Genomic DNA, 13,532 nt, shown 5'->3' with positions numbered 1-13,532 from the left:
CATATGCATAGCCACATACATAAAATGTATTTTATATGTAGTATATATTCATTCCCAAATTTTGAAAAGATAAAGAAGGTAATAAAAATAATCCACAGGTAACCACCAATGAGAAGTATTATCTCTTACATGCACTGTTACAATCCTGATTTTCTATGTATATATCTATTTTATAGAGTTGAGATTTTCTTTTTAACACTATTTTTTAAAACATAAAGGTTTTCTTTCATATTAAACATTTATGAACATAATTTTAATGTCTATGTAGCATACTATTCCATGGCTATAATTTACTGAATAATTCCCTTGTTTTGTGGCATTGAGCTTTTACGATTTTTAAATGTTCATAAAAACGCCATTTAAGGATTTTTTTTAGTATTTGTAGGCATTTTTGTGTTCCTGTTGTTTTCATGCAGTGCTTTCTGAAAGCAAAAATACTGGAATATAAATCAAAAGTATTTATTAGTCATTCATAGATACCATTCAGTTAATTTCTGGGAAACTGTAATCCTTTATAACACACCTGCTATGCATCAGGATACCCATTTCACTGCATGCTCATCAGCATTGGATGTTGCCCATGTTAGTTTGCACATTAAAAAAGGGGGTGAGTAATTTGTCTTTATACTTACAAGTAAGGTAAAATATACTTTCAAATTATATCATTCAGTTCTAGCTTTTCTGAACTGCATGCTAATTTACCCATTTATGTATTTGAGTCTTAATGTTTATCTGCTCATGAGTTTCTAGTTGTTTTAAATAGTAATTTTGAAATTAATGGAAAATATATGTTTAAAAGAATTGGGAAATATTTTAAAGATGCCACTTTGAGTTAGGTTTAAAAGAAATATAATAATAAAGTTTCCATTACATCAAGATAGTAGTGTAACTTTTACAACTTCTACATTTTTATGATCTAACATGTGGATAAATGAATGTCTTGAGCTGTTCCTCTGTCATCTTCCAATTTCAATAGCAAAATTCTAAAAGATAAAGAGTAATAAATACTTTTAACATGATCACAATTTTTGTAGAATGTACTAAACTGCATAATATTTGCATTCAAAGTTTTCAAAATCTGTTAGTGCTGACTTTCTGTACTTGTCTCTCCTCACTTCAAGAAATACTCTTGAAATAAAATGCATCACAAATTGTGGCTTTCCCTAGATGAGGTCCAATTTTTTTCATTTATAGTAATTGGCTCAATAGAATAAAACAGAAGCATAATTAAGGCATTGGCTACACCAGAACGTCTGTATCTGTAGAATAAAATATTTGAGCTGTTACCCATTAAGTTGGCATGAATACCCAAATGCTTCTTTTTTTCCAAGATACAGTCAGTGATTACAAATACGTATCTTCAAACAAATCAATTCCATGAGGAATAAGTGGGGATGTGGTGGATGAAAAAGTGTATATGGTTAGATAAACAGCCAATTCTTTGCATCTTTGAAAATCCAATTCAATGTGTTATTTGAAAAATTATTAAAGAAGTAGTACAATGTAGTGACTAAGATTATGGTTCAAAGTCAGGTTCCTTCAAGAAGTAACTGTAGAAGCTTAGACAAATTATGTAATATCTTTTGGCCTCAGTTCCACAGGGTCAATAATCTACTCAGAGTTGTTTTATATCTCCATGCAGGAATTATGCATGCAGATGAGTTTATTCTTTACAAATGTGGTCATAGTAAAAAGCAAACAGATTTTTAATGTTCCATAAATAAAAGAATATTGAAATGTGCTGGAAAATGCATCATCAGAATAAGCAAGTTCTTGGGGCACCTGGTTAGCTCATTCGATTGAGCATCGGACTCTTGATTTTGGCTCAGATCATGATCTCACGGTTTGAGGACTGAGCCCCAGCCCCATGTCTGGCCATGCTAACAGAGCGGAGCCTGCTTGGGATTCTCTCTCTCCTTTCTCTTTCTGCCCCTCCTCCCACCTCCCGCCCATGTACTCTCTTTCTAAATAAATAAATAAATAAATAAATAAATAAATAAATAAAATAAAAAAGAATAAGCAAGTTCTTTGGAAGAGGGTATTCATGTTAAGTCATATATAAATTTAATTTTTCCAAGATGAAAATAGATTCGCTATCTTTGCTAGAATTTCATACTTTATTTTGTTTCATATATGAAATATAATTGTGAGTGTGTCAATATATATGTACACACTTTCAGCTGGATGGAGGTGGGAGATATTTTGCCTTTTATTTCTTAGTTTATTATAATCCCATGTATGTTATATACTCCTTGAGGCCAGAATTTTTTTTTGTTTTTTTCCAGACCAGAACAGGATTCTCTAGCATGTCCATTAAACCTAGCTGAGGAACGCAGAGTTACGAATGGGCTCATATTGATTAATGAAGAAAACTGTAGCCATAAATGAAAAGTCTTAGCTGTCAGCAGCATTTCCTAAGCTGGAGGTAGTGAGTTCTATCAATTCTCTATCATCAGTTATAGTACTTCATAAAACATGGTAGTTGGGTGAAGAAAGTGGGTCATATCACTTTATATTCTCTGAGGACTTGCAAGTTTTAGAGCATCTTTCTAGAACTAGTACTATCTATAGCATTACTTTGAAGCTTCAACTTAACGCTGATCTTGTCCAACCCACCCTAATTTGTTTCAAATAAAACGGAGCCTTTGAAAGAATAGCTTGTGAGACAGAAAAGGATTAATTATACCAGCAATTCAAAATGTGCTACCTTCTAAATCAGTGAATCTCTTTGTCTTGATTATTTTAACAAGGCTTTCTTCATTTACATAACTTTCTTCTTCCTGCTGTCAGTCCAATTACCTTATTTTCTTGTTTTATGACTCTGCTAATAGGTACATCATTTATAATTTATGAAACGAGCTCCCCTATTCAATTTTATTTGTTTTTGTATTCATCTCCCTTTTCCTTAAATGCCATTTGGAAATCAGGTATTTCTAATGAAATTGTCGCTTTCCTATCAATATGACTCATTCGAATTCTCACTCAGTAAAAGCTGAGGCCACTGAGACCTTTGTGTTAGTGCCCCCATTTTAAAAAATGATTTAATTTTGACTTGTTTTAAAAATTAATAGCAGCACTGAATTTCAGGCTGTAGTCTTGTAATTTCATGTTTACCTGAAAAAAAAAAAAAGCTGAAAAGTGAATGGCCTGATGAATACTATGTTGGCAAAAGAAAAGATATTCTAATTTTCAAGACCAGACTAGCTCTGTGTGGCGTAGGTAAACCAGCTTTTCACTTTGAGATCTGTCACACTCTGGGCTGCCTGAGACTGATTGAGAAAATAATTTAATAAATGAGTCGCCAAAGTCAGGGGCGCTGGGTGACTCAGTCAGTTAAGCCATCCAGCTTCAGCTCAGGTGCTGACAGCTCAGAGCCTGTAGCCTCCTTCAGATTCTGTGTTTCTCTCTCTCTCTCTCTGCCCCTCTCCCATTCATGCTCTGTCTCTCTCTGTCTCTCAAAAATAAATAAAAACATTAAAATAAATAAATAAATAAATGAGTCACAAAAGCAAGTTCAATGAACTTTAAATGAAAGGACGTGAGAATTGATTTCCTAGGGCAAGTCTGTCCCATGTCACCAGGACAAGGGCTGTCTGTCCCCAGGAGTGGATCTATAAAGTGTCTTTCTAGGAGAGGCTGTGCACGTGTGCTTGAGAATGGAACTCCATGATTAACCACACACAGTGCCACGCCCACTGGCCCTTCCTCCTGCATTTGAAGAAATCACTCTCAATTTGATGACTACCCATAGCAAATACTCACAAATGTATTCAGATGAATTCAATAAATGTATTTAATTTGGATCCTAACATTCTCCAAAGTCAAAACTATTGGTTTTCTTTCCCATTTTTTAACACTTGGTTTGGCGTGATGCACCCTAAGGAAAGTATATTACTGAGTTAAGACACTGGAGACAAGTGTAATAAAAATGTTTTTCCTTTTCAAATTCTGTCTTACTGAATGAAAAGGGGTGGGGGGAATTAATAAAACATGCATAAATCATATTTTCACAAAGGAACCTCCCAATTAAAGTGATGGTAAGGCATAACAAAATGCAGAATTGTGAAAGAGACCAGGGGCTGAAAAATTCTGGTCTTCTCAATAGATTTTCTCAAAAAGCTTTTGTGATAAGTCTATCTGTCAATCAGAATGAAAATAAAAAAATAAGGACTGTATGGAGTTTAATCACTTATATAGCAATTAAGTTAATCAGATACTAACAGTATATTATAAAAATATTTTCTTGTTATAAGTTTTTTGAAAAAAATATATTTCTCTGACCCTTGAGAAAAAAAGAATATTGTTAAAACAGCATTCAAATATTTTAAATATTTTTCAAGTAGACAGAAAAATACTTTTGTCCTTATAACGGCTTGCAATTCCTCATCAATTTCCAAATTTAAATAATTCTAAAAAATTAAAGTAGGCTTTTATTTGGATCTTTCTTTTCTCAACTGTTGTAAGCAGACTGTACCGGGGGTAGGGGAAGACAGAAAGGGCATTTTCTGTAAAGTAAAAGTTCTAATGACAAGGACATCTGCTGTTTGCTCCCAGGTATGCATGAGTCTAGAGTGTTCCAGTACTGCTTCTTTCATTATATTTCCTCCTCTCAGATTACATGTTTCAATCGTTTCTAAAACTTTTTCCTCTAACAGAGTTGTGGAAGAATGCGAATGTATACAGGGAGGGTTTGCTGTCTGTATGGGTGTAGCTCATCTGACTGTGGGAATCATATTATGCTATAATGAAATGTAAATATGTGTCTGATGATACATTTATAGTTAGGACAAATAATATTTTACTATTCCACGTTTAGTTTTGAGAAAGTGTATGAAGTTTTGTCAAGAATATCTTTGCTTTTGGGGTACCTGGGTGGCTCAGTTGGTTAAGCCTCTGACTCTTAATGTCTGCTCAGGTCATGATCTCACAGTTCATGAGCTCCAGCCTCCAGTTGGGCTCCTTGCTGATGGTTAGGAGCTTGCTTGGGATTCTCTCTCCTCTCTCTCCCTCTCTCTCTCTCTCTCTGCTGCTCCTCTGCTTGTTCTCTCTCTCTGTCTCTCTCTCTCTCTCTCTCTCAAAAATAAATAAATAAGCTTTAAAAAAAGACTATCTTTGCTCTTCTTCACATACAAACATGGTTTTGATTTCAACTCTGACGCTTATTTGCTGGGTGAATTGCTTGAGCAATCATTTAAGATCTCTGAGCTTTAGTTTCTCCATCTGTAAAATGGGGATAATAATACCCATCTTGAATGATGCCTTGAGGACTATCGAACATCTATATTTAGCATAACGCATAGTGTCAAGGAAATCCTTTACAAATGAAGTTTTCATTATTTTTTGTGGTGGTGTTTCTTTAAGGTTTTTTTTTTAAGGTTTTTTTTTTTTTTAATTTATTTTGAGAGAGAGAGAGAGAAAGAGCATGAGTGGAGGAGGGGCAGAGAGACAGGGAGAGAGAGTCCTAAGCAGGCTTCACACGGTCAACACAGAACCCACTGCAAGGCTGAATCTCACAAACCATGAGATCATGACCTGAGCCAAACTCAAGAGTCTAACACCTGACTGAGCCACCCAGTTACCCCATAAATGTTTATTTTTGAGAGACAGAGAGAGAGGGAATGGCAGAGAGAGAGGGTGACAGAAGATCTGAAGCAGGCTCTGTGCTGACAACAGAGAGCCCGATGTGGGGCTCGAACCCACGAGCTATGAGATCATGACCGGAGCTGAAGATGGACACTTAACGGACTGAGCCACCTAGGTGCCCCTGTTGTGGTATTTTTAAATGAAAATCTTTAACATATTAAAGATATCAACTAGCTGGACTACTTTTCCCACTTGAAGTTTTCTCCACCTGTTAGCAGTCAGCATAGTGATTAAGCATGCACACCCTGACTTACACAGTTTGTGTTCAAATTCTGGTTCTAACATCTATTGTGTGCTCTTGAAGAAATTCTTAAGCAGTTTTGTGCTTCAACTATAAAATGAGAATGCCTTAGTTCTTATTACCTTATTTGATGGTTGTAGTGATTAATGAGATAAAACAAATTAATAATCAATAAAAGTACTTCCTAAAAAATACATCCTTGCTAGAATGTAGGCCATAGGAGAACAGAGGTCTTATTTGTCTCGGTTACCACCACATCTCTGCCATCTGAATGACGCCAGCACATTCAGTGAATGACAATTTGATGAATGAAGAGACAGTGCCAGTCACACAAAACAGTCATTGTCTGAATTAGCATTCTTCACATGTTCTTTCCTCCAGATCTGTGTGTTCTCTTCACCACCATCTTTATACTCAATTCCCAGCTTTCTGCTCTTGCCTATGAGGAGCCCCTCCACTGAAATGATCTCTCTTTCTCTCCACCCCAGCATAACCAGTTCTTTGAGTTCCATATGAAGTAGAGCCTTCTTAAAGAAGCCAACCTTCTAGTTTGTCTCTGAGGTTTTGAATTCTGATTGTGTTCACTTGGTATTTTATGTATTTTTGTTAACTTCCTTTGCCTAAAGTATGGTGTTGGGAGATGGAGGAGAACTTTGTCAACTTTGTACCAATGACTTGGTTCATGTATTAGTTTTCTATTGCTGTTGTACCAAATTAACACAAAGCTGGTACCTTTAAACAAAATGAAGTATTTATGTTATAGTTTAAGAGTTCAGAAATCTGAAATGGATCTCACTGAGCTAAAATCAAGCAGTCAGTAAGGCTATGTTCCTTTCTGAAGGCTCCAGGAAAAAATTAATTTTCTTTCTTTTTCCAGCTTCTAGAGGCTTCCCTCATTCCTTGGCTCCTGGCCCCCTTCCATCTTCAAACCTAGAAATGGGCAGTTGAGTCTTTCTTACATCACATCACTCTGATATGGACTCTCATGTATCACTCTTGCATATTTTAGGACACTTGTGATTACTTTGAGCTCACCTGGAATAATCTAGGATAGTTTCTGTAATATAAGGTCATCTAATTAGCAATCTTCATTCCATCTGCTACCATAAATTTAACGTCTCTTTCATGTAACTGAATGCATTTACAGGTTCTTAGAATTAGGGCATGGGCATTTTTGATAGATCATCATTCTGCCTACTGTAGTTCCTTATCCTTAAGATTCTCCTTTATAGTTACCTAGGATTACCTGACTGAAAGCTCAGTTCTGCCATCTCTGGCACTAGTTTGTTCATTAGTTAGGAATGATTTGGGCTCCCGAATTCTAGCATTTAAACAACTCAAACATCTGACTCTTGAGATCTTATTCTGTTTCTTTGATGAAGGCCTCATCTGGCAGCCAATTTCCCACACTGGTGGCACTATTTCAATTCACCTAGTCTGTGTTTGTGCCTAATATCTTTAAGACTAACCACTCCCTTGTTCTAGAGTTTTCCTCCCCAGATTGAGTTCTACCTTTACTCTCTCCACTGTGATTGGGACTCCAAATCATGTGACTTCTGTATATAACTGTTTTCAAACTCCTAGTTACTTTGTTCCTAAGTATCTGTCAGGACATGTGCCTGTGTGGTTTTCTGAAGTGAACCACCTGCTTTGATTAGTATCTCCTCTATTACTGTGTGTCAAATTCTAGCTTCAGGTGGCTACAGACATTTTGGATTATGGTACCTGAAACTTTCTGATTGGTGAGTTCATCCAGACTTAAGAAATTCCTCACCCCCCAGATGAGTCATTGCTAGTTTTTTGTTTGTTTGTTTGTTTGTTTTTTGTTGCTGTTGTTGGTTTGGTTTTGTTTCTGTTTTTGTTTTTGGTAGAGGGGAACATCTTTAAAATTCTCACTATAAGGAAAATCTTTATTTTTTGGCCATGTGTATATCTCTCTCTTCCAACTTAAAGTTTCTTCCTTTGATTCTGCTTTATCAACAGATTTCCACCCACTCTCTATCCCCAGGTTCAGGAGTACTAGTAAAGCAAGAGAGGAATCTGGTACGCAAAATTTAAGGACAAATCACTGACAGGATCATGGAATTGCGAGGTCAGCCTTTTCACTTACTGAGAGTAAGTGTCTCCTTAAATTTTGCATTTAAGCTCTCTCTTGCCTCACACTAGTCTAGGCTATTGCTTCAACCTTCAAATTTAATTACATTTATTATTAAATCTTTACTCTCTCTACTCACTGCCTCATTTGTCATCATAGGGGGAGAAAAAGAAAAGTTACACTGTACCCCACAAAGGAGTGATCCCTCAGAGCATGCTTCCAATGGGAGCATGATTTGTCAACCCTGACCTCTCACCATGACTTGTCAACCCCATCTTCTTCTACCATAAATTATCACCATCAACTTCGCACACCACAACCCATCATTCCTGACTTCTCCAACATGATCTCCAGCCCCAACTTCTCCTACTATGACCTTTCACACCTGACTTCTCCTACTATGACTTCCATGTTTTTCTATTAAAACATTTTCTGCATTTTCTTTAGGGATGTTCCTTGTCAACACTGAAATTATATTGTGATACTTCTTTTAGATTTTTGGTTTTTAATTTTTTTGACTGAATTTGAGATTTCATGGGTAAGAGAAATAAGAGAAACCACCATCAATTTTAATTCCCCCAGAACTTGGAAAGTCAGGATAGAAGGCAGTTCTTTCTATACCTTCCTTCATCTAGGTGACTTCCTCCATTCTGTGCTATAATAAATCTCCCTGTTAAGGGCCCCTGCTGTACTAAACTTCTACAGTTCCCTCCATTTTTCTGTCACTTTTTATTCTTCTCCTGACATTAATTTGCTCTAATGAAACTCTTTGGGCTTTGTGCTTATAGAATTATTTACACAGGACAGAGACCCAATATGCTGCCTGTCTGTGAGATTTTCTCCAGGGTCATGATGTCCTAAATTTTACATTAGTACTGTGATAAAAGTAGATACTCTTATTTAGGTCAATTGATAGTGTAAGGATAGTAGCCTTTTTTTTTTTTTTTTTTTTTTTAATTTTAGGACCATTTTAATGATTCTTATCATGATGGACATATTTCAATTATGGACCATTTATATCTAATTTAAATCCTTCAAATTTGCCTTCTCTCAGGAATCTATAATTGATTTATTGGGTGGGGGTCACCTGGGTGTCTCAGTGGGTTAAGCGTCTGACTTTGGCTCAGGTCATGATCTCAACATTCGTGGGTTTGAGCCCTGCATCAGTCTCTGTACTGACAGCTCAGAGCCTAGAGTCTGCTTTGGATTCTGTGTCTCCCTTTGTCTATTTGCCCCTTCCCTGCTCATGTTCTTTTCTTTCTGTCTCTCAAAAATAAACATGAAAATTTTTTTAATTGATTTTTATTCTAACATTAAATGTTGTAAGTTAACCCCATAGTGACCTATAAAAATGGTGAGGTATCTTCATCAGTAAAAGCAGAATTACTTATTAATATATCCCAAACTCTTTTTTTTTTTATTTCTCTTGTTTGCATAATTTGAATGTCAAGCCTATGGTCATGAACTGACATGACCTGATTTCATAGATTCTTAATTTTCTGGTCATGTCAGTTCTTAAGTAACATCAAAGCAACATAATTTTCCTAAAATTTCTAGGGAGAAAAAAAGGGCATGCAGCATGCTCTTACTTCAAAATTCCTTCCTTAGATATTTTTACAGTTGCAAAAAAAAAAAAAAATGGGGAGGGAGGAAGAAAAAAGAAATAGCAATGCTCTTGTTGGGAGAAAAGATCTTGCATATTCAGAGATGCTTCTAAAAATGCTCAGAACACAGAAAATTATATTTGATAGTTACCTTTTTAAAGGTTTTCTCTTTTTGATGCTATTTCAAGTGTTTTGGGAGAAACTCTCAATTAAATGTTAGTTGATATGGAACACTTTTGCATCTGAGTTCAGTCAGAGAAGCATGGCTATTGAGTATGAAGGGACTAAATGACTTGGAATAAGATACTGCATAAGATGGGAGAAACGGAAATCTGGTGGTGTATTTAAAGAATAATAGGAAGGTCATTAGCCCATCCTCCTGAAAACCAGTTCAGGTGAATGACTCTACACTTTCAGCAAAATCCAAAGAGCCAAGTACACCCAGGGGCCAAAGAGGATGACAAAAGTGGAGCTCAAGCAGAGGTCTTTGGAACTTGGCCTCTGTTGGTGTTATTTGTGTGTGTCCACAGCCGAGCATGTGGGGTGAGCCAGGGCCCCTGCTGGCCAGCAGAAGGGAGAAGCACAGATGGGACATACAAGAAAAGAGCATTTGTCTGTCATTGCATCTGACTGCAAACACCCTCTGAGAACAATGTAGCTGCATGCACACCTCTCAGATCTTGTGCACATTGCTTTTGGCCAACTCTGACCTAGATGCACAAGGGAAAGAGGGTCCTGGCAAATGTGGTCTGAGAACCTGGTTAAAGGGCGCCATCTAGCATGCTCTTCCCTATCTCTTGCTAGTCCTTGTTGTCTCGAGAGTGCACCCGTGGGCAGTGACAGCAGACACTGCCAAGTGCACTGGCAGAAGCTGTGTTGTGGGTTGACCCGAAGGACACCAGGAGAGGTCGAACCTGTGATTTCTTTTAGAGACAAATGCAAATTGAACCCAAATACCTTGAATTTATGTGTAATTTCATGAACAGATTTAGTCATTTTTGCCACTTACTTCCTGTGTGACATGGAGTTAATCTGTAAACTCTCTGTATCTTGGTTTTGCTTTTTTAATATGGACTTAATATTACAACTATCTGTCTTAATATAGGTTCCCTGGGAGGAGATATGGAGGTGAGTTTTTGCATAAGAGTAATTTATTAGGAAGTATTCCCAGGAAAAGCTGGCAAGGGAATGAAGCGGGGGGGGGGGGGCGATGTGGGGGGAGGAAAGAAAGGGGAAGAATAAGTTATCAGTACAGCATAGAAGAGGGGCTGCTTCAGGCCCAGAGGGGGTCTCTGATGACAATAGCTTCACCTTAGAGTTGACAAGGGGACAGAGAACGGGAGAATTTAGCCTTTTCACCGTTAGTCATGGGTTAAGACTATCCTGGGGGAATCTGTGTAGAACTTGCTTCTCCCTGTGAACAGGCAAAACAGTCTGGCAGCATGAAGGCAGGTCTGTCACAAAGAGATACAGATAGTGGCTGTTGATAGTGACCACAGGGAAGCCAGTGTGCAAGAAAATGGTAAGAGGATTTGAGAAAATATGCTTAGAGTGCTTGATATCTGCTATAATACTTGAAAAGATTTTTGCACAGCCTTAATAAAAAAAACTATAAATATTTAAAATACATAGTTAGCTAACACAGAGTAAACACTCAATAATGTGTAACCAGAGGTAAGAGCAGCAGAGGTAGAGGCATCGTTGAATGGAAGTTATCCCAAACAAGCCACCTCATATCATCATATAAGAAGAGGAAATTATCATTGACAAGACTAGCATTGTCAAAAATAGGAGTGATGTTGGTAAAGATATGCATGCTCAATGAAAATGTGACTCTGGGGGGGGGGGGGGCAAAGTTGATTCTGACTCGGCAAGTTACCAAAATATGCTGTAAAGCTATTGTAATTTAAACACTTTAGTGTTGCCATGGGAATTGACAAATAGATAAATGGAACACAATACACTGCAAAGCAGACCGGAAAATATATAGCCATAAATCCCATGTTAAAGGAAGAACATTAAAATGGTAAAGAGAGGATGGTATTCCATAAATGGTGTTGGAATTATTGGGAATCCATTTGCAACTAAAAATTTAATTTCAATTTTTATTTCACACAATGTATGGAAATAAATCTTAAATGCAATTGTGATAAAGATATTTAAGCATTAAAACAAAATAGAAGAATCTTGTGATGAGATCTTCCAGAATATAACAAAATCCAGACGTCATCATAAAAATTCATGGCAGATTTTACAACTATTTGTTTTTAAACAAAGTACAAAATAACATTCTGGTATAAAATATTTGAAACATATGTAGCAGAAAGAGGATTAGTATCAAAATGTATCATAGGTGTGCCTGGGTGGCACAGTTCGTTAAGCATCTGACTCTTGGTTTCAGCTCAGGTCACGATCTCACAGTTTGTGGGTTCGAGTCCCATGTTTGGCTCTGTGCTGACAGTGCGGAGACTGCTTGTGATTCTCTCTCTCTCTCTCTCTCTCTCTCTCTCTCTCTCTGCCCCTACTCTCTCTCTCTATCCTTCTCTCTCTTAAAGTAAACCTTTTTTTAAATGTATAATAAATTCTGGGTAAGAACATGAGAAGAAAATTAATAGATGAGAAATATGGATTGTAATATACCTAAAAACAAATACAAACCATTAATCAATATATGCAAAACTCAAATTCTATTGTAGCAATGACAAAATATGAGATACAATTTTTTCATCCATCAGATGAACAAAATAACAAAGTTTGTGGAAAGCGATGACACCAAAGTGGTAAAATAGGTAGTCTCTTACTTTGCTTCCTTCACAAGAAGAACAAGTAACAATTATTCAAGAACATACACCCCTGGGAGAATGCTAGAGCATGGGGTGAGGCTAAAGCACCCCTATACCTCAGGGACCAAGACAGACTGCATTAGAGAGTAAGAGGCTATAGGCTGACCATATTGACCCTCCCCCAGCACAGTCAGCACCATGGGGAGAGAACTCTTATGAGCCTCTGGTTGCTCCTCTGGGAGAAGAACCCGGGAGGGACTACCAGCCCACTCCAGCATTGGGGTTGCTTTATGGGAGCCCCTACTCAGATCTTGCACAATGGGGATTGCAGAGGAATCTGCAGGGCCCAGCAACTGGGAATCTGACTGTAATAGAGAAGGCGAGAAGGGCTTGAAACAACCAGCCCATGAATCTTGGCAGACCAAGCTTGTACCTGCAATGCTCGAGCAGTAATCCGAACCAGCAGTTTTGCTCATCTGCAGAACCAAGTCATGGGCACACTCTGACCAGGAAACTCAACGGGGTGTAGATCTGCCAGATTCAGATCCTCAAACTAGGAATTTTGCCAGCTCTAAAGTCTGGTTTGATGATGCTCAGAGTAGAGTCACAACCCTACCCACTCTGTAGAATGTCTTCCAGCCCCATCTGACCAGAAGGGCTGGTGACAATTCCTAGAATCTGCTGTCCAGTGATGCTCCATCTGAAAGGTGGGTGGGCAGAACTGACAGCCCCCAGAGCAAAGCCAGTACCAAGCATGGAGTGTTCCTGTACTACTCACAAGCAAGGGAATTAATTCATAGCTGATGTTGAGGATAGAGCCAGGCCCCTCCAAACCAGAGCGCCTATTTGGGAAATTGAGAGTAGTCTAGAGCAACCCTTCCCCACAAACTCCTGCTGCCTTACCACCACCCAGGCAAGGGAGCTGAGATGTAGCCCCATCCATATGGAGAGTGTCTTCCGGCCTCATCTGACCAGAAGGGATGGAGACAGCTCTGTGCAGCTGACTGGTGTGGAAGCCTAGAGGAAGGCAGATAGAGCCAATAATCTGCAAAGAAAACCAGTGGCCCTGATCAGTCTGGGAACTTGGAGTGTGGGTTGGTTTGAGTTAAGACAACAAAGCTTTGTTGGCTTTAGAGCTGCTTCTCCTGGTGCACCCAGGCAGGGAA

The 13,532-nt window shown here is 37.9% G+C and overlaps 1 long non-coding RNA gene across 2 annotated transcripts in view; it reads right to left on the bottom strand.

Moving 5' to 3' along the window:
* LOC122241322 overlaps positions 1–13,532 on the bottom strand; it is a 70,060-nt gene that overhangs the window by 27,044 nt on the left and 29,484 nt on the right. Inside the window, exon 4 of one of the 2 annotated variants that reach the window (XR_006221392.1) lies at positions 13,278–13,411. The exons of the other annotated variant lie outside the window; for it this stretch is intronic. This is a non-coding gene — a long non-coding RNA (uncharacterized LOC122241322). Of the gene's footprint in view, positions 1–13,277; positions 13,412–13,532 lie in introns of those variants that run through there. 2 annotated transcript variants of the gene reach the window in all.

The sequence above is a fragment of the Panthera tigris genome, chromosome C1, assembly GCF_018350195.1.
Source record: "Panthera tigris isolate Pti1 chromosome C1, P.tigris_Pti1_mat1.1, whole genome shotgun sequence".
Lineage (NCBI taxonomy): Eukaryota > Metazoa > Chordata > Mammalia > Carnivora > Felidae > Panthera > Panthera tigris.
This window is presented reverse-complemented; position numbering and strand designations above follow the sequence as displayed.